The sequence below is a fragment of the Falco biarmicus genome, chromosome 2 (genome assembly GCF_023638135.1).
Source record: "Falco biarmicus isolate bFalBia1 chromosome 2, bFalBia1.pri, whole genome shotgun sequence".
NCBI lineage: Eukaryota > Metazoa > Chordata > Aves > Falconiformes > Falconidae > Falco > Falco biarmicus.
In genome coordinates, this window is record NC_079289.1 from 96131462 (window position 1) to 96150491 (window position 19030).

At 41.8% G+C, this 19030-nt stretch overlaps 1 protein-coding gene across 1 annotated transcript in view; it reads left to right on the top strand.

Moving 5' to 3' along the window:
• The first annotated feature begins 1099 nt into the window (after window positions 1–1099).
• MID1 (midline 1) overlaps window positions 1100–19030 on the top strand; it is a 166554-nt gene continuing 148623 nt past the window's right edge. The window contains exon 1 of the mRNA XM_056329371.1: window positions 1100–1216. The gene's annotated coding sequence lies outside the window, so the exon portion shown is untranslated. The remainder of the gene's footprint in view (window positions 1217–19030) is intronic.

Genomic DNA, 19030 nt, shown 5'->3' on the forward strand with positions numbered 1-19030 from the left:
AGTTAGAGGCAAAGGCTTTGGAGAATAGTGCATGGTATGAATTTGCAGGTTTGTATTTCCCTGCATATTTTTTTAACTCAGGAAAGGTGTAACTCAAACAGCATTAGTACTTCAGATCTGGGATTTTCCATTGCAGCTTTTATTTGTTTATTTTAGCGTAAGCCACCAAGGGGCAGCAGATAGAAGCTGATCTTGTTAAAATAATAATAATAAAAATATATTATTACTTTTTCTTTAAAGTTGCACTTGGGGTCCAGCGTTATCTTGTGCAAGCAACTGGTTAGGAATGAGGAAATCGCCCTCCCTGAAGAAGGGAAAGCATATAACACACCAATGCTAAGGATGATCGAACATTTGCTGCCGAGACAAATACAGCTTTGCAAGGAAACATTTCCAAAGCCTATGGATTCACACGTACACTTCCTTCCTTCTGGCAGATGGGCACTTGCTCATGATGTGAACGGCAGGCTGTATGTTACTGTTTCCTGCTCATGTCATTGTGCAGGTTACTTCTTACTCTGACACGAGGACATCGGTTATTCCGCGGTGCGTGTGGCTTCGACTCATACAGGATATTGTCGCTTTGCCGGGTGGCTGCGAAGCATTTCTGCATCACCCTGATGCTTCACCAGTTTCAACTGGACATTTGCTTTTTTTTTTTTTTTTTTTTTTTTCTGATGTCCTGGGAGCCCGTTATGCTTTAAGCAGACGCGGAGCAGTTAGATGAGAATAATCTCTTCCACCGCAAATTGACTTCCCTCTTTGTAGCCCTAGACACTGTTTCCAGCTGCTTTCGGTCTTTTAAATCCTTGAAAGCTTTCCTAATCCTCATGTAGGCAGGCTTTATGTGCTCTGCCTCCCTCCCCTTCCTCCTGATTGGCGAGGCTACTTCATGGCCCAATTCAGCCCACTACTACATCCCTGGGATGCGGTTTGAAATAAGAGCCAGGCGGACAGTTGCCTCCCCGCTCCCGACTTTCTATAGGCTGCGGAAGGAAGGTTGGGAAACTTGACATTGTCTTAAGAAGACTCCCCCCAGCAAAGGATAAAAAGGGGAGGGGGGGTGGGGGGCGGGATAATAGGCAGGGAGGAGGCGGGAGGGAAACTTGCTTACGGTGGGAAACTTGATGGATTTCTGCCCTGCCGACAGCAGAGCGGTGTGAGCAGCCCCTTGCCGGCTGGATGGATGGATGATGGGAATCTCACCATGAGGCAGGTAAGGAGCCGGCCCCGGGTACTACCGGTACCAACCTCTGCGGAGCTCCGGTTGCTCCCCGCCGCCCCCTCCCCCCCCCCCCCCCCCCCCCCTTGTTTCTTACCGTTGTCAAAACTTAAGTTTCCGGGGTGGGGAAAAAACCCCAATAATTAACCGATCCGAGGGATTTTTTTGGCTTAATCCTCCCGGTAGGCAGTGATGCCATGCAGGTCATTGTCCATTTGGGGTTTGTACGGGGCATGGAAGCGGTTTGCGAGGGATGTAAATCAATTCCAGTGTGCCATGGTTTAAAGGCATTGTGTAGGCTGTCTCTCAGCCCTGTTTGCGACATGCGAAAGGAAAGAACTTGCTGGGTTATGCGCCTAAATATGCCAATAATTCAGGCCAGGGATAATTTATTAAACAGCTCTGCGTGAGTTCCTTGCCTGCCAGTGCTTTAATCTTCTGATTGTTCCAAAATGTAGTCGTTTCAAGCTGTCTTACAGCTTCACAAAAGCACTTTAAGATGGTTTTCTAGGGATTTTTTGTTCTAAGTTTATTCAAATAAGGTGGGCGTTCTGGGTTTTGTTTGGACTTCTATTCACCTGAGGAGACAAAAGGAGCTTTTATTGTCGTTCAAAGGCACAGCGGCAAAATGTTTTTGATTCTCGCTGCTCATAGTTTTACAGCAACAATGTACAGTTAGAAGAGCCTTGTGGGAGCAAGGCAAACTGGCGGGGCTGTATCTTAAGAATGAATCAGAGATCTGTCCCAGTTTAAAAACCCATGCCAGTCCACTTCTGAAACTTGCAGTTAATATGCTCTTTTCTAGGTAGGCGATGGGTAAATATGAGGAAATTAGAGAAGTTTTCTAGTTTCTTTTCCATGTGGGTGTTATTCATTCAGCTCTCAGTGGGACTTTTATAGTGCATGTCCAGGGAATGCATGTGCGAGGATTTTGCACCTGTAGTGCAAATGGAGCATTTGTTTTCTGCTCACTTTCTGAAACCATGGTGGGAAATCTCAGCTTCCTTACACCTGGTTTTCTGCAAGTTACAGGAGGTGGGGAAGGGTGAAGAAAGAGACAATATGGGTGATGGAAGGAGGAAAGGTATTTCTTTCTCCCACTATCCCAAAAACTACTTTTGTAGCTCTTTAAAGAGAGAGGGGAAATCTTGTCCTTGTGAAGCAAAATAAAGGGCATTTTGTATACTCAAGTTGGTCAGCTGGATGCACGTAGCCATCAGAAATCATTGTCGCCACAAGAGGGTACTTTGGCATAGGGGGTTGTCAATGAGGAGTGAGAAAGAAGCAGAAATGTTACAGGAAGGCAATAATAAGTAAAATGCTCTGTGAAACGCGCACTTTACTCTCCTGAAATACTCTTGCCTAAAAAGTAAAGCTTAAGGGGTAACGAAGATTCATCGATGGTGGGTTAAAAGAGCAAGGCAAGTCAGAATAGGGAAGGGGGAAATGTTAATGCACACGCGTACCCTCCTCCCCCTGCAACAGAGGAGAGGGAGGTGGGGAGACATTCCAGCCTAAGCAGAGGTGCAGGCACGGGCGGGCTTATTCCTGCCGGCCCGCCCGGTCCCCGCAGGATCCTGCCCGCCCCCCCGGAGCCTCCTCCCGGGCTGGGGGTGGGGGGCGCCGGCTGAAGCGCTGCCAGGGTTTGTTTAAACACCTGCCTGTGAGCGCGGTTTCTCTCTCCCGCTCCAAGTGAACAATTTAGAAGTATTTCTCCGGGTCTGGTTGGTTTGTTGTGCGCACATATTTCCAGTTTGGCAGGGAAAGCTGTGGGCGCTGCTAGGGCCTGAGGGGCAGACAAATCCAGGGAGCAGGAAGTCGGGGGGGGGACGACGACACGGGCAGAGCCACTGGATGCATCGCCCCCCGGCAGCAGACTTTGTGTTTTAGTGGGAACTGAAGATTGCAACTTGCTATAAAGTATCTGTACAAAATGTTTAGGAAACCCATTACAGCAGACACTTAAGAGCAGGAAAGTCACGTGCAGCTGGAGCCCTTGCTCCTGCTTCTAGTTTGATTTTGTTACGGGAAAGAGAAACATACAGAAGGTGACTTTCCTGCTGGCCCTGTTATGGCCCTCCTATTCAGAGCAACAGAGCTGCTTTTACCTACTCTTCTGCCTTGTTGCCCTCCCCACCTACTGGTCCTGTTGCTTTCCCTGCCCTTCCCTGGTGCTTCTTTCCCCATCCTTCCACCACCCGGCTATAAGGCGGTGGGGGGTGGGTTAACTCCTTCCTCTTAGGCTCTGGGAGCCAGTATTCCCACTTTGAAAGGCTCTTGGTGGAAGCTATATCTTAATTTGGGGTTGCAGAGTTAACAATCAAGCAGATAGCATGTTGTGGGTGTTGGGATGAAACAGTGTATTATAGTGATGATTGATCTGGCCCAAAGGCAGCCCACAGGTACTGAACGACAGCATATAGCAAGACAAGTGCACTATTTTCCCCAATGGAAGCCCAGGAATTACTGTAGAAGTGTAATATGCAGCCTGTTGAGTTGATAAGATTCAACCTACTTTACCACTGTGCTAGGCCGATAGTCTCTAGCGGGTACAGGGGTCGGTGTAAATGTTGTGTTGAGATTTGTAAATGAGACAGTTTAAAGAAGCAGTCATTTCTAGGTGATGTTTGAAAAAGCTCAGCAAGAGGTGTCTCCTTGCTGGCTGCTAGAATGACTGCACATTTAACTCCAGTAACCAAAATGGGAAAATTTCTGTCGTGTTGATGTGCATGTGGCATCTGGGAAAGTACACTGGTCACCATGTACTTTAAAGGTTTAAGCATCCATAGGAAATACACCCATCTGGGTTTGTTAGCATGCTGTAAGACTAGTCTTAGGAAGCAGAAGTGCAATTTCTTAAAGGTATCTGAACGTGATTGCAAGACAAGTAACTTAACTAACCTGACAAGAAAAAATCCTTTGCACGTAACACATTTTCTGCTTTGCAGAGTACTTGGTTCAGTTTATTACTTAAAAAGAAATTCCTAAGTAAGAAAACGTGCAAGTGATGGAAAATCCTGAGAAGATGCTCAGCCTTCATGTGGTAGAATGCTGGTTTCTTGTGGCTGGATTCCCCAAATTTGCTGCAGAACTGGAGAGGGCACTGTGGGCTCTGTTTTGAGTTCCCTAAACCTCCTGCACAAAAAAATAAAAAGTTTGATGAATTTTAATACTTCATTTTCACTCACTTTCACCCACAACACATCCCTGAAGTGCAGCTCATGGGAGTGTCATTGACAACCAATGAAACTCCTTATTTTGGCCTCATCCCGTTGAAGTCCCATTGACATCGATCAAAGCAGACTTCAGCCCTTCATCACACAAAGAGTTTCAACAAAATGACTGTTAACTGGAAGGCCACCAAAAAAAGAGAAACTGTGTTTCTAAGGCACGTAAAGCCATTACAGTTACTTATCATGACTGCAGTCATATAGCTGCTAGTGTGCACATAACTCACCTAGAGAATAAATACTGCATACAACTGCAGTGCAAAACACATGCAAAATTCAAAATCATCCCCTTTCCTTACAGCTGTTTAAGTTCTTAGCATGTGTTTCTTATTTCCCATTTTCTTTTGCATACCTTTTAAAATTCTTAGTGTGTTCCTCAGTGGAAAAGCTGTATTCTTATCCTGGAGTGCTGTACTCCTTACCCTTGCTTTAGGAAATTATCTTTTAAAGTTCATCCTGGGACATTTTGTTGTTTGTTTGGCCTGTGAGGGAAGAATGAGCATCTTGGCGAATGCTGCTTTTTTTGTGTGTGTGTACCATGCGGAATAAAGAAAACAAGTGTACAGAGGCTGCAGGCTGGGAGTGTATCAGTTAATTAGCGGCTGGACATTGCTCGGTAGGAAGCCTGGCGAGGTTTTTTGTGCGTGTGTATGTGTGTTGTCTGCTCCCTTTGATCACTTGTGTGGTAAATAGACATGCAGGGTAGCTATAGCAACATGTGCTGTCGGTGGTGGGAACAGAGGGGACGGGATCCCGGACAAAGGGTAGTTTGTTAGAGTGGTTGGTTCTGATTAGAAAAAGGTGGCACCAATCAGGGCATTTAAAAACATAAGTTTTGCAAAACTCAAATGGATGTTATCAGTTTCAAAGTAACATTTGTTTCTGTAGCTCTGAAAGAGCAGATCATATGGAAGATTGGGGAGGAAGAGAGAGGAATAATAAAAAGCAGAAGCAAACCCCCGTAACACTTGTAAAAGTAAAAAGCCCCATAACGCTGTTGAATGTAAAAATGTTCGTGCTGGATGTGCTTTTTCTGGTGTTGCTGCACCATCTATGCATTTTGCAAGAAAGCATTTATAGGAACCAAATTGCCACAGATAATGCTACAGATAACAGTGTTTTTAAATGCAGCTTCAAAGATGCAATGATGATACTCTGATGTTACGTAGTACTTCTGATCCAGTTTCCACCTTTCTCCAATATCTAAAAAGTCCTATGTACAATTTGTGGTCAGAAGATACTGTACCTATTTCAGCAGCCTACCTGTAGAGGTCAGACTTGAAGTTTTCAAAATTTCACATGGTAGAATTTCAACCTAAAGCTATAAAAATACAAAACCAGGCATAGCCACTTTCCTTATTAACTTTATGTGGAACACTCTTAAAATAATGTTGGTTTGTCAGTATCAGGTTATTAAGTAACACCACATTCTGCATTGATGGCAGCCTGAAATACATTGAAATTCATCTTTGTCTCACATCTTGAACAGAACCCAACCTAAAGCTTTTATTAGCACCTGAATTATTTAGATGTGTATCTCACTCTGATCCCCACCAGGCCTCCTACCGTTGATGAGCTCTGTCTCCGGCTCTCTGCCTCCCGCCTGCCCAGCACTCTGCTGTGCTGGCTTCCCATCACTGCCTGATCCCAGGGCTTCCCTGCTGGGGAGGGACGGGAGGCAGGCAGCAGCACGGAAGGCTTCAACAGCTTCCGAGCTCTGCAAAAAGTTGTCAGAACTCAGAGTCCCTCCACAGAGTAGCACCAGAGGTAAGGGGTCTGCTGGATCCTGGGGTCGAGGAAAATAAACTGATGGGAACGAGGAGCTCGCGATGGTAAATGCTCAGGGGATATGCTGAAGCTCAGTAAATGCTTCAGCGTTTGGAGGAACAATTTGATTTGGCTGTGGGTGAAGACTGAGCCGGGAGAAAGGAGCAGACCTGTATTCACATACAACCGTGTGAATAGCCTTTTGAATGTGGGCTGGAGTTTGTTTGAACTGAATTTCAGACTTCTTAGGGTACTCCATTCTTTAGCTTGTTCTTGGGTTTGAAGTCTTTTATTACAGTCGTGCAGCTTAGAGCTTGTAATGCTTTAGCAAGCTGTAAGGAATTACTGTATATCCCTGAGATCCCTGGCTTGCAGTGCAGAATCCACCCTGTCTGAAAGCTGGGAAAGGCGCTAAAGGGTAGGAAGCTGATTTTGATCTCTTTTCTAAACAATAAAAATAGCTCTTAATTCTTTAAAATTCTTTCCTATTTGCTGTCATGTCATGGTTGTTTATCGTTATTATTTATCTCTTCCCAGGGGGATGTGGGAGGACAGAAAAGCTGGCAAATAGATGATATTTGTTTGGCCCTGAAGTATGACAAAACTTTTTGATTGCATAAGTGTTGAGACAGCTGGGTGCAAGAACAATTTCAAGATAGTAAAACAAATAAAAGAGAGCCTGGGCTTTTACCTCTGGCTTAGTGGGAGAGTAAATGAGGAGATCCACAGGGCTGATGGGATTTTTCGTTGTAGTGTGATAGACTGCAATGAAAATATTTACAGAGGGCTGTTTCATGGCCCCAGAAAGGAGCTGGTGACACGCTTTGACAGTTGCTCCACATTTTGGGGAGGGAGGCTGACATGTTTCTCATGCCTCTGGTGGCGCCGACAGCTTCCCGTCACGCTGCACCCTGGCCGCCTTGTGCTGCCCGTGCACCTGCAGGCCTGCCGCCTCCATTCAGCATCCCTGCGTCCCGAGCAGGTGCCCATGACTAATGGCATTAACTTGGCTCTTTGGGTCTGCAGGTATTTAATTACTGAACAGCTGCAGCAGAGCTCAGAGAGACCCCCCACCAGAGTGGTAGGTCAGACTCATCTGTGATATGGGCGAGCCGATGCACTACTCAGGCGAAGAGAGAGCTTGCTCGGATGAGACCCTGCTGACCATCCCTGGGATCTCCATTTCTATTTTTTTATTAGAACCTTTGTTTTAAACATTAGCCGAGACTGGTGCTTTCTTCAAAAAAACCCCAAACAACAACCCAAAACCCAAACCCTGAGAAAACAGTCTTTTATAGCAAAATGTTTCTCAAAAAGAGTTCTCTTCTTTTTTCAGTAGTTTTCCCATACGAAAACATCATCCCTCTTTAGTTTTGTTGTTGTTGGGTTTTTTTGTTTGTTTGTTTGTTTGTTTTAAATTGGTTTGTTTTGTGTATTGGGTTGGGTTTTCTTCTTTCTTCCTGAGAGGTAAGTGAAGATGTAAAAAAATAAGGAAAAAAATAAGAGAAACACTACACATTTACATATATACGTATGTGTGTGTATTTAGAATTAGAGTTGCCAAATCCAACCACTCTGTCCTAAGAATGGCCAGCATCTCAGTTTCAAGGTACTTCTTGTCACCAAGCAAGCTTCAGAAGTGTTAGAGGGTGTTTTATCATTGGAACATATTGGGGTTTTCCCCTTAAGATCATACCCGTATTGCAAAATCTATGTATTCTGCAGGAAGACGTAAACTCTATTGACAGCTTCTGCTTTGCAGTCCACTAGGGTCTGCCTCTGTCTCCTGCCTCAGCTTCTTTCCTCCTTTCCAACCACATCCAGCTCTGTGGATAGCTGGGGCCTCAAGCTCTCAGCCTGGTCTCTGGTCCCACCTCAGCTCTGGAGGCAGGGATGCAGGCAGATATTGCTGTCACTTCTCATGTTTCTGTTCTTGTGAGAGTCATGCGAGGCTGTAAGCATAAACCTATACAACTCTGTTAATAGTCTCACTGAAAAATATGTGTGCTGTAAATCTGACATGCAGAGGAACAAGAGTAGGGGAAGGGAAAGCTGCCCTGAGCAAGCAAAAGGACTGTCCCTGTCAGAGCACCACATGTGGATAAAGCTCTTGGGCAGGGACACTTGATGGCCAAGCATGGACCAGATTTGTCCACGTGATGCTCAGGAAAGCATATATGCCTGAGTTCTGCCTTGTGTTAAGTGACATCAAAATTAGTGTGCACTTTGCTCACAGACAGATGTTAGCTATACAGACCTTGTTTTTGACGAGCAACATGCAATTTACAAAGCTTTGATTTTGACCTGTATGCAAAGTGGTGCTGTTCCGCCAGCCTTGGTAGCAGCTATTGAAACAAGTGCCTGTAAAGAGTTAATGACTTCATTTCTGACTGGATAACCTCAGAAGTATAGCTTAGGCAGAGATTTGAAACTGCGAGTTAAGCAGTTCAAAAGTGCACTATATTGTTTTGGTCTAATTAACACAACATGGTGATAAGACATTAAAACAGAGTGACAACACTATACATTGATAACAGAGGACATTAATGCCTGCAGACACAGTCTACATTGTAAAAATCTGAAAAAAAAAGGCTTATTATGTTAGATAGGTCAATGTGATTTGACCTAGTTTTGCTTTGCTGCTTGGAAATTATGTCAGTATTCGTTATGTCATCTCCTTGGATGAGCAATTTAACATCCTCTTTGCATTGCAGTGTTGTCCTAATATTGTATATATATTTACTTGCTCTCTAAAAGGATCCTTCAGGCTAATTCTAGAAATCAGGGAAAAACGATACAAAACATAAACTCCTGAAACAGCCTTTTATATATGTCCTCTGTGCAACAAAAAGGGTTGAATTAAGTCACAGCAAAATTATAACTACAAATTCTGAAAAGTATCTTCTCGCTTTTGCAGGTAAAGCTCATTAAAGTTAATGAATAAAGAATGACTGTGCTAACTCATGTAGCCATGTATGCCTTTCCTGTGCAGGTTTTTCATTGCTAGAAAATAGCATTTTTAACTTTACCTGGACGCTTATGTAAAATACAGTGGATTAAAGGAATTATGCCATATACTTTCCTTGTGAAATGTAAGGTCTCATATGAAGTCATCAGTATTTCTCTTGGAAAAATGGAGATTGTTTTTTTAGTCTTCCACAAAATCACAAGTATTTTCCTTCATATTTATATTTATGCTGTTTTTTATCTCTCCGACCATCTGGACTTGTAAGGCAAGACTTTTTGTGTGCCAGGGCTCAAATTGTGGTACATCAGAGAACAACTAGAGGATTAAATGCTGCTGTTCTTTGCTGTAATGGAAAAGTAATCTGTTGCTGTTACAGTGGTAAGTGCTACAAAGGAAAGCTCTGTCTCTTCCTTAGCTTTACCTATCCACCCACAGCTATGCCCCTTACTGGTGTGTAACCGGTTGGCAAGGTTGCAGCATTTGCTTCTAAGCCTTTCTTGATCCAAAACGGGAAGCTCTGAAGTCTGATTTTGCTTCTCTGAAGCCAATAGGGTAGGGGAGGTGGAGTGGACTCCCCCTTCAAAATACTGTATGTACTGAATACAAAATACAATTATTATTATAGCTATTCAAGTATGTCTGTGAGTAAATGTGCACTCTTGGGACAAATGCTGAACAGATCAGGTGATAGTGTGAGAGCAAAACCAACCTTACTTTTTGGATTTGGGTGGGGTTTTTTTTGAACAATTGCTATTTTCATTTGTTATTTCCTTGAATAATAAGAAATTTGTTGTGAATTTCAGCATGAGCTTGTTTCTTGCAGTGTTGAAATATTTTAATGAGCTAAGAGCTGTAAAGGTTTTCCACCATTTCTTCACAAATACATCTAAACTTCAAAAGGCCCCACTTACTTAGATTTTTCAGTTTGAGTAAAATGTATTTGCTTTTTGTCTTGAGCTGATGAGGTGGGTATGCCTCAGGAGAGACTAATAAGCAACAGTGCTGATTTTTTCCCATAGGTTCCCTTGAGTTTTGAGATTAATTCCAGCATATTCTCTAAGTGCAGTGATTTTTTAACTTTTTTGAATCAGGCCTTGCTGCTCCCCAGCCTGACCCTACTCTAGGATTTCTATTACTGCGTCCTCACTTCCCTGTCCTCAGTCTTTGGCTTCTTGTCTTTAACCTCCTTCTCATTCCCCAGACATCTGGACAACACTAGAGCTCACAGAATTGTAGGGTAAACGCAGAGGGAAGAGAGGGGTCTTGAAGAAAGAGGGGAAATGGCACCTCAATCCCTCTGCTTTTCAAATGGGCTTTTGACTTCATCAGGGATGTAGGACTCCTGTCCCTGTCAGTGTGCAGGTGGAAGTTTGAGCATGACAAGGAAGCAGAAAACTGCTAGCACTTTTTTTATCTTCTCTTCCTTCTATGATTGAACTGGAATTGGAAATTTTCCATGACAATCCTAAGTTTGAAAATATTTTTTAGTCTTTTTGAACATCTTTTGGCCATTGGTTGGTGCTATGCATGGGGCTGACTAAATGGGTTTGCCTTTTTGAGGTACTTGGAAGAGAAGGGGAAGAGAAAGAAAGGGGCAACTCAGTCTGTTTGTGTGCTTGTTCCTACATAACCACCAGGGAAACAGCTCTCTGTTTTTCTTGACAGCAGTACATTTTAAAATACCAGGGTGCATTCCTGAGACTAGACTAGGTTACTCAGAAAATAAAGTACAGAAGAGAGGGACAGAGAGAGGCCCAGAGGGAAAACAACTATGTGGGAGAGGAGACCAGGAGGAGCCTGCAGAGAAGGAAAAATTTACCAGATTCTCTTCTTAAAATTACATTAGGAAAGCAAGGGAAGCAGCCTTTATACAGAAATTGTGAATTAAGCTTGTTTGAAAGCCCTGAAGATGAAAATAGGACTTTTCAGTGCTACAGAATCAGAAGTTGCCTTGGTAAGCACAGATGCAAGAAAGAGGAATAGTTTGTAAACTTCAAGAGCTGGGAGGCAAAGGAGAGGGAAGGTAGCAGACAGAAAGGTAAGGAGGATAGAGACCTCTGAAGGCACAGAAAGGAGGTTAAACACTCTCAATAGCCATTTTAACTTCCCATTCTTTCTCCATTAAACTGTCTGAACTATGTTGTCTTGAAAGAACCATTCCTGATGGTACCTGTCCTTTACAGGCCCCTTTGCATTGCAGTGTAAAGGTGTAATGGGATGATCAACAGAGTTTTGCTTTATAAGTCCTCTGAAGAACTATTTTCCTAGCAAGCCTTTCTTTCTAATATATATTAAAAAGACACTGCGATATTCTGGGTTGTTGGGGTTTTAATGCCTCTAAAAGCAGCTAAAATATAAGGCTTATTTTTCTCATCACACTGCAAGGCTTTTGGCTTTTTCAATTTTGAGATCATTATGCAGTGTCTGTAAAAAAAATGTTTTCTACCAGGCACTGAAAACTTGCACATGAGGGCTAGAGGTATACATAATCTGTTAAAAAGTCAAATGTACCAATAATCTTATGCATCTTAATTTCTACAATTTGTAAGCCAGACTTATGGGACACTATTAATGTAAAAAATTCCAGAAACTTTTTACCATAAGGTGCAGTTAAAAATGGACTTCATTACAATTAAAAGACCATTACTCCTGATGATTTTGTAGGTCTTTCACTGTGTGGACAAAGACTTACCTTGCAGAAGTGACAATCTGGCTTTTAGGAGACAGAAAACCAAACCCATGTTGCTTTATTTTGCAAAAGTCTTACTCTCCGAAACTCAACTTTTCCCACAGAATTTCATGACTGCAGTTATATGGGAAAAGCTAGTTTTTATGGTAAAGACATTTGATTTTTGTGATACATGGTCTCATTAAAAAGTGCTGTGAAAGCTGAGACACCAGTTAGAAGCCTATATGATATGGACAGATATTGTATAATGCTGTACTTCAGGCCAGGCATAAATCCAACCACTGAAAGGTAACGGAATTAATTTTCCCAGATTTGGACTGTTTCATCTGAAAGACCTATCCGTTAGAGATTTAAAAAAAATACGTGTTAATGAGCTTTGCTGTGCAGATATACACAATGCGGTATTAGGATGGCATATGCAGTGGGGCAAATGAAGCCAGCTTGGGGATTTAGTCATATTTACAATAGACGTTTGTTTACTTACTCTGTTCTCTTTCTTGTGTAGGGTGAGAAGGTTATGTATGTCTTCAGGTGTTAATGGACAAATTATTTAATTAATAGGGGTGGGTTTGCTTCAAATCAGTAGGTCAAGAATCTTTGCCTAGTGTGTGGGAAAGAATGATACTCAGAGTGATTAACACCCAGAGGAAATTTCTTCGCGTTTATTTTGGCTGGTCTATAGTTGATGACTCCCTTGGCTGATGGAATGCCCGGCTCCATGTCAATCACCATTTGCAGAGCTTAACTCTGAATAGCAGTTATTGGTCACATATGTTGGCCTGTCAACCCTGGTTTCAGAAACAGGATGCAAAATGGCACATGGGTAAACTGTAGCATTTGGGGTTTTTGCTTCTAGTTTGCTGATGTTGTTGAAAGACTGATTTTTGAAAAAGGAAATATAGGAAGGCTCTTGGTGCAAGTCTGCTTATATGAAGTAAGAGACTCTCCACACCACACTACTTTGTTTTGCAGGCAGGGGAAGTTTGTGAGAGGAGAGGTTATGAGAATGGGAAGAACCGAACAAATTCCCATGACCGTTGCCACTTGTGACCTAGGCTGACAGGTGCATGCTGTATGAGGAGTCTGTAATGATACTGAAGATTGTATATGGATAAAAATGATGACCTGACGTCATACCTTTGGTTGTTGTTGAACATACGCACTGGTGGCTAGGCTTGTTTCTGTAGAGAGCTGGAGGAAAGGATGCTTTTTGTGTCAGTAGAGTGTTAGCCAATGTGTGATCCAGGGCAGTTATGACTTTCTGGTGTACAGCTTCTAAGAGAGTTGCAATAACAGCAAATCGTTTGTTGGCCATTCCACACCATCTAGCTGAAATGAACTGTTAATCAGGGAGGGGAGTTGGACAATGACGTGCTGGACAGCCTTTGGAAAACTTTGTCAAGCCTTGGTCTTACCTGGAAATTGAGATTATAATAGTGTTCTTTAAAGATATTTTGAAGTTTGCTTACAGTTTTGCTTACAAAAAGCAGTAAGAACTAGAGATATTGATGATTTAAGAAGGCATAGAAGACAGCTCCATACCATAGGGTTGAAATGTATACTGTCTTTGTGGAATATACTTCTCATTAAAATGGTACTCTCTTCCCCAGCAATATCCAACCTTTCTTCTCTCCACAACCTCCTCAAAAAAAAATCCCCAAAACTCTTCCAAACTAATCAACACACTAAAACTGTTTCATTTCCAGGTGTCAGAACTCAAAAATAAGTCTAAGATATTGTGTTCTGGGTTGTATCTGGACTGAGCATTCTTTTTTCAACTTGACTATATTAAAGCACTAAATATGTTGTTCTACATACTATATGTAAAACAAAGATGTTATTATTTAATGGCAAAATTAATTGAAATATTTTTTAATTTATCCCTTAAAACATTTCATTCAAGCTGACATGCTTCTGTGAAAGGTGTATATTTTGATGAAACTGAACCCAACAGGGAGCTGTTCTATCAAAAAAAAAATAAAAATTATCTATTCTGGTGATTTGCGAATGAGACTGAAATACTCACTGGAATTAAAACATCTGGTGAAAGAGAGGCAGTGAAGAATTCACATGAATTTTTAAAAAAGTTATTTCATTGTGAAGTTTTGTGTCAAACCAGATGATATAAAAGTGACTTTATGAAATGTAAAATATTAAATATTTTAAATTTATTAAAAATCAGAATGTTTGTGTTTCATTTTTTAAAAACAGATCTGCAGTAGTTAGAAGCACTGAATCTGATAAGGTCTTCTGACCCCAGTAATAAATAAACACTTTTTTAAAAATGGTCTTTTTTATAATCACAGGGTTATTATTGTATTTTAGCTACTCTGAAAGAGAAGAAGTGATAATATGGTGGATAAACCTTTGTGACCTAGACTATAGTGAGGATCTTGCTAGCTACCTTAAAGTAAACATTGTAGGTACCTTGTTTCTTCATAGGCTTTTACAACAAGATGCCTGACATGTTTATTTTTTTAATTTTTCCTCCCTTGCCTCACCTTTGCCCAGACAGACATGCGCATAACTTTCTAAGAAGTGAAGAAAAAAGGCTTTAAAAGTTGCATGAGGCATCAACAGTGCGGTATGTTCAGATACCATTCAGTGATTGTCCCGAAGCAGAAACTGATGCAAAATTTAGTAGTGATATGTGGATAAGAACAACTGACCAGTTCAAATCTCGAATATAGTTGCTTAAATATAATTCCAGTCATGATGTTCCAGTAGCTCAGAAGGGTACAAGGGAACATCCATTCTCCAAATCCTAATTATACAAGTAATGAAATGAGTCATAGAATCTCATAAAATATTTAAGGAAGATGGTATAAAAGATCAAAAACCATAAAAGCCTCTAGAATGACTCAGAATGAGGGAGATAAATTGCTAGCATTGTTGCACTAGCAGGAAATTCTTTGGGGGGAAATTGCAAATGATACTAGGAAGTGGACTATGCTTATACTAGGAAAGGCTGCTCCACAAAACTTATTCTAAATTGCCAAATCTGACCTGGGGAATTTCTATCCAGACTCTAGATGCATTACTGGTTTAACTTTGAGCATGTAAGATGTCTTGACCACATTTTCTAAATATTCAGAGCATTTTGTTTCAGTGGATGAAATAATTCACAGATGTTTTGCTGTGCCAAAATTTGGCTGTGGCTTAAAGCATCATGTTAAAGGTTTGGTACATGGCTGTATTTTAAATATTTTTAAGGTTTATCTTTATTTTTTAAATGCATATGTGCTGAGACTGGGTCAGTTTGCAGCTCTGTTACAACTTAATGTCTTCATGTGTCCGTTACTTATTCATCTTGTTTGGTTGGTGGCCTCCAACTCTCCCAAGCTAATAACACAGGTATTGATATGAAGTAGGCCCCCAGTTCTGTTTTTTTGTCAGCCCCTATACAACCCCTATTCACCTCAGAAGAAGGACACAGATTAAATCAGTTTATGCTGCTAGTTCCCTAGCACCTGTCCATACTTCCCTCCAAGTGCCCAGAATATTTGGGAGGTCTTCCTGCAGCTGAATGGAAAGCGTCGTGGAGTGGTTCAGCTGCAGCTGGAAAAGCCTCAAGAATTGCCCCAACAAATCTTAAAAGCAGACAAAGGAACTTCAGTCTGAAAACTGGGGTGAAAAAACTACAGAGTGCAGATTGTAAATACCTGAGTGAACACAAGTTTATCTACCTTACTAACTGAATTTTACACATCTAGATCTAAATCTGTGGCTTGTTACTTATATCAAGGAAGAGAGGAGGTATATAAAGAAGGACTTGCAGAATGAGACCTTTCCCAACAAAACCTTGCATAACTAATCTTATCATCTGTGCAACCTATCGTCAAACTATGTATGGATTGACATTCAGGGCTGAAGCCTTCTGGTGTTATGTGGGATGTTCACTTTAACTTAAGGAAGAAAAGTTGTGGGAAGGCTTTAAATAGATTGCGGTGAAAGATTATTATTTTTTTTAGATGTAAGTTTGGTCTAGGCAGAATATACAGAATAATGGAAGTAATATTGAGCATTGCTGCTGTCTGAGAAGTCAGGTTTAGTGAAGGAGTGCTGTATTACTGTTTGAGCTAGGTCTAATACAGCATGCGGGAACAGGGTGTGGGAATGGCATCTCCAGTAGGTTTAGGATTTTTAAGAAAACAATAAAAAAATAATGCTAGCTTTAAATCCAGTAGTACTTTTAGTTTGCAGTATTCTCCCCTCATCCTTATTTAAAAATATTAAAATGGCAGTGTTTGTTTTTAAGACAGAAATATTATTTACACAATGAGACAGCAAACATGTATCGTGCCTATAAAAGACATACCTTTTAAAACTGACTTGAACAGGAAATCTAAATGAGTTATTCTGTGGGTTTAAAATAAACCATGTTATAAGCATTTGCATAAAATACACATTTGCATGAAATTCAATTACTGATTTGATATGCTTGAGGGAAGGGATGTCATCCAGAGGGAGCCTGACAGGCTTGAGGAGTGGCCCAATGTGAATCTAATGATGGGGCGATGCCCAGTATCAATACAGACTGGGTGATGAATGAAGTGAGAGCAGCTCTGTGGAGAAGGACTTGGGCATACTGGTAAAGGAGAAGATGGACAGGAGCTGTCAATGTGTGCTTGCAGCCCAGAAGGCCAACCGTATCCTGTGCTGCATTAAAAGAAGCGTGGCTAGCAGGTCAAGGGAGGTGATTCTGCCCCTCCACTCTTGTCAGACCCCACCTGGAGCACTGCTTCCAGCTCTGGGTCTCCAGCACAAGAAAGACATGGACCTGTTGGAACAAGTCTAGAGGAGGGCCACAAAAATGATCAAAGGGCTGAAACGCCTCTCCTCTGAAGAAAGGCTGAGAGAGTTGGGGTTGTTCATCCTGAAGAAGGGAAAGCTCTGGGGAGGCCTTACAGCAGCCTTCCAGTACTGTTGTGGTTTAACCCCAGCCGGCAGCCCAGCACCACGAAGCCGCTTGCTCACTTCCCCACACCTGGAGGGGCGGGTAGGAGAATTGGAAAAGAATGGGTTGAGATAAGAACAATTTAATAATTTAAACAGAATAAAGAGGTAAGAACAACAATAATAACAATAATAATAATAACAACAGTTATAATAGAAAGGTGGGGAAAAAGATAAAATCCAAAGCAAAAGGGAGAAAGGAAAACAAGTGATGCACAGTACAACTGCTCACTACCTGCTGACCGATGCCCAGCCAGTCCCTGAGCAACCCTCCCCCCCAGCTAACCCTCTGAGTTTATAAACCAAGCATGACATCCCATGGTATGGAACACCTCTTTGGCTGGTTCAAGTCACCTGTCCTGGCTGTGTCCCTTCCCAGTCTCTTGTGTCCCTCCAGCACTCTCTCTGAAGAAGAGTGTGAGAAACCAAACCGAGAAACCAAAAAGTCCTTGACTTGGTATAAACATCACCCAGCAACAGCTAAAAACCTCTGTGTGGTTATCAACATTGTTCTCACATCAGAGCCAAAACACAGCACTGTGCTAGCTACTAAGAAGAAAGTTAACTCCATCCCATCTGAAACCAGGACAAGTACCTAAAGGGGCTTAGAAGAAAGAAGGGGAAAAACTTTTTACCAGGACCTGCAGTGACAGGATAAGGGGCAACAGTTTTTAACTGAAAGAGGGTAGATTTAGGTTGGATACAAGAAAGAATTTTTTATGATGAGGATGGTGAGACAACTCAACAAGTTGCCCAGAGAAGTTGTGGATGCTCCACCATTAGAAGTGTTCAAGGTCAGGCTGGATGAGGCTTTGAGCAACCTGATCTAGTGATGTCCCTGCCCTCAGCAGGAGAGTTTGACTAGATAATCATTGAAGGTCTTTTCAATCCAAACTATTCTATGATTTTTTCCCCTTTTTGTTTATTTAGGTCCTGTTTTAGGCAACATTATCGAATGCCCTCTTTAATAAGCCATTCTAATCTTGATTAAACCATGCATGATTATATTCCAGGAAGTGTACTAACTTAGCTGGAAATATTCTGGATATACTGCACTCCTGTGACGGGCGTAGTCACTGACAATGGGACATCTATGTCTTAGCCAATTTACTGCAGACTTTTTTTATAGTCCATGGATATAGGTACTTCCAGAACAGGATTCTTTTTTGCTTAAAACCATCTAAAACTGGTGAGAAAGATTTATTCCTTGAAATGCCTTATGGAGTAGAAAAGGATCCCAGGATTAGTAGGATCTAGTCATCTGTAGGCTTCTATATTATGGACACCTCTACTTCATCAGATGAACTGAAATTAAGTATCATTTAGAGTGGGCTTTATTCTCCCTGATGTCTGTTATGTCCCATTCAAAGATGGCTATATAAGACACACAGGAAAATCTTGCTTTATGTTGTCTTTCTGACCTAAAGTCAGGTAAGATGAATTTCAGCCTTTGTAGCGGAACTAAGATTAGCAGAGTGATACTATAGTGTCTAGCAGCCAGGGATGGTTTCTTCAGCAGAATTCACGCTATGGTTTATTTTAAGTGCTGCTCTATGGTGCTTAGTCATGGTGAACTAAGCCAGGGCACAACCTGACAACTTAATTTTAAAAATGTTAGCTTTAGAAACATTTTCTCCCATCTGGAAAGTTAATATGGCTGGGAGCTCTATTACCTCCCACAGGTCTCCTAATGGGAAATCTCACTTGTGACAACAAGTGTTACCTTCTTCATACCACATATTTTTGTCTTCATAAACCAGGAATTCAGTCATGGAGTGTCTCCCATGTTTTCAGTGTCTTCCAGTCCCGCTCACTTCTATTCCCATGACTTCACCTTTTCCCATATGCTCTATTTCTGAAACTCCATGTTCCCCACTGCCCAAACTTGTCTACACTTAAATTCTGTTGGATTTTCCCGATGGTGCCAAGGTTTTGGCATACTCAGTGTCTGTGTCAACATTAACAAGTCATGCTGGACCAGTTAACAGCAGATTTGTAGAGTGAAATAAGGAATGCAGAGAAGTGCTCATCTACAGGTCATCATCTGTGTTATTTCATCTGAGAAGATGAAGCTTCACGTGCTCCAGGATCAGTCGGAGATGTAAACCAAAGCTTGCTTAACAGGAGGGATTGGGAGATTGCTTAAAAATGTTCTCATGATCTGAACTAAAGCACTAATGGAAAGATGTACAGCAAGC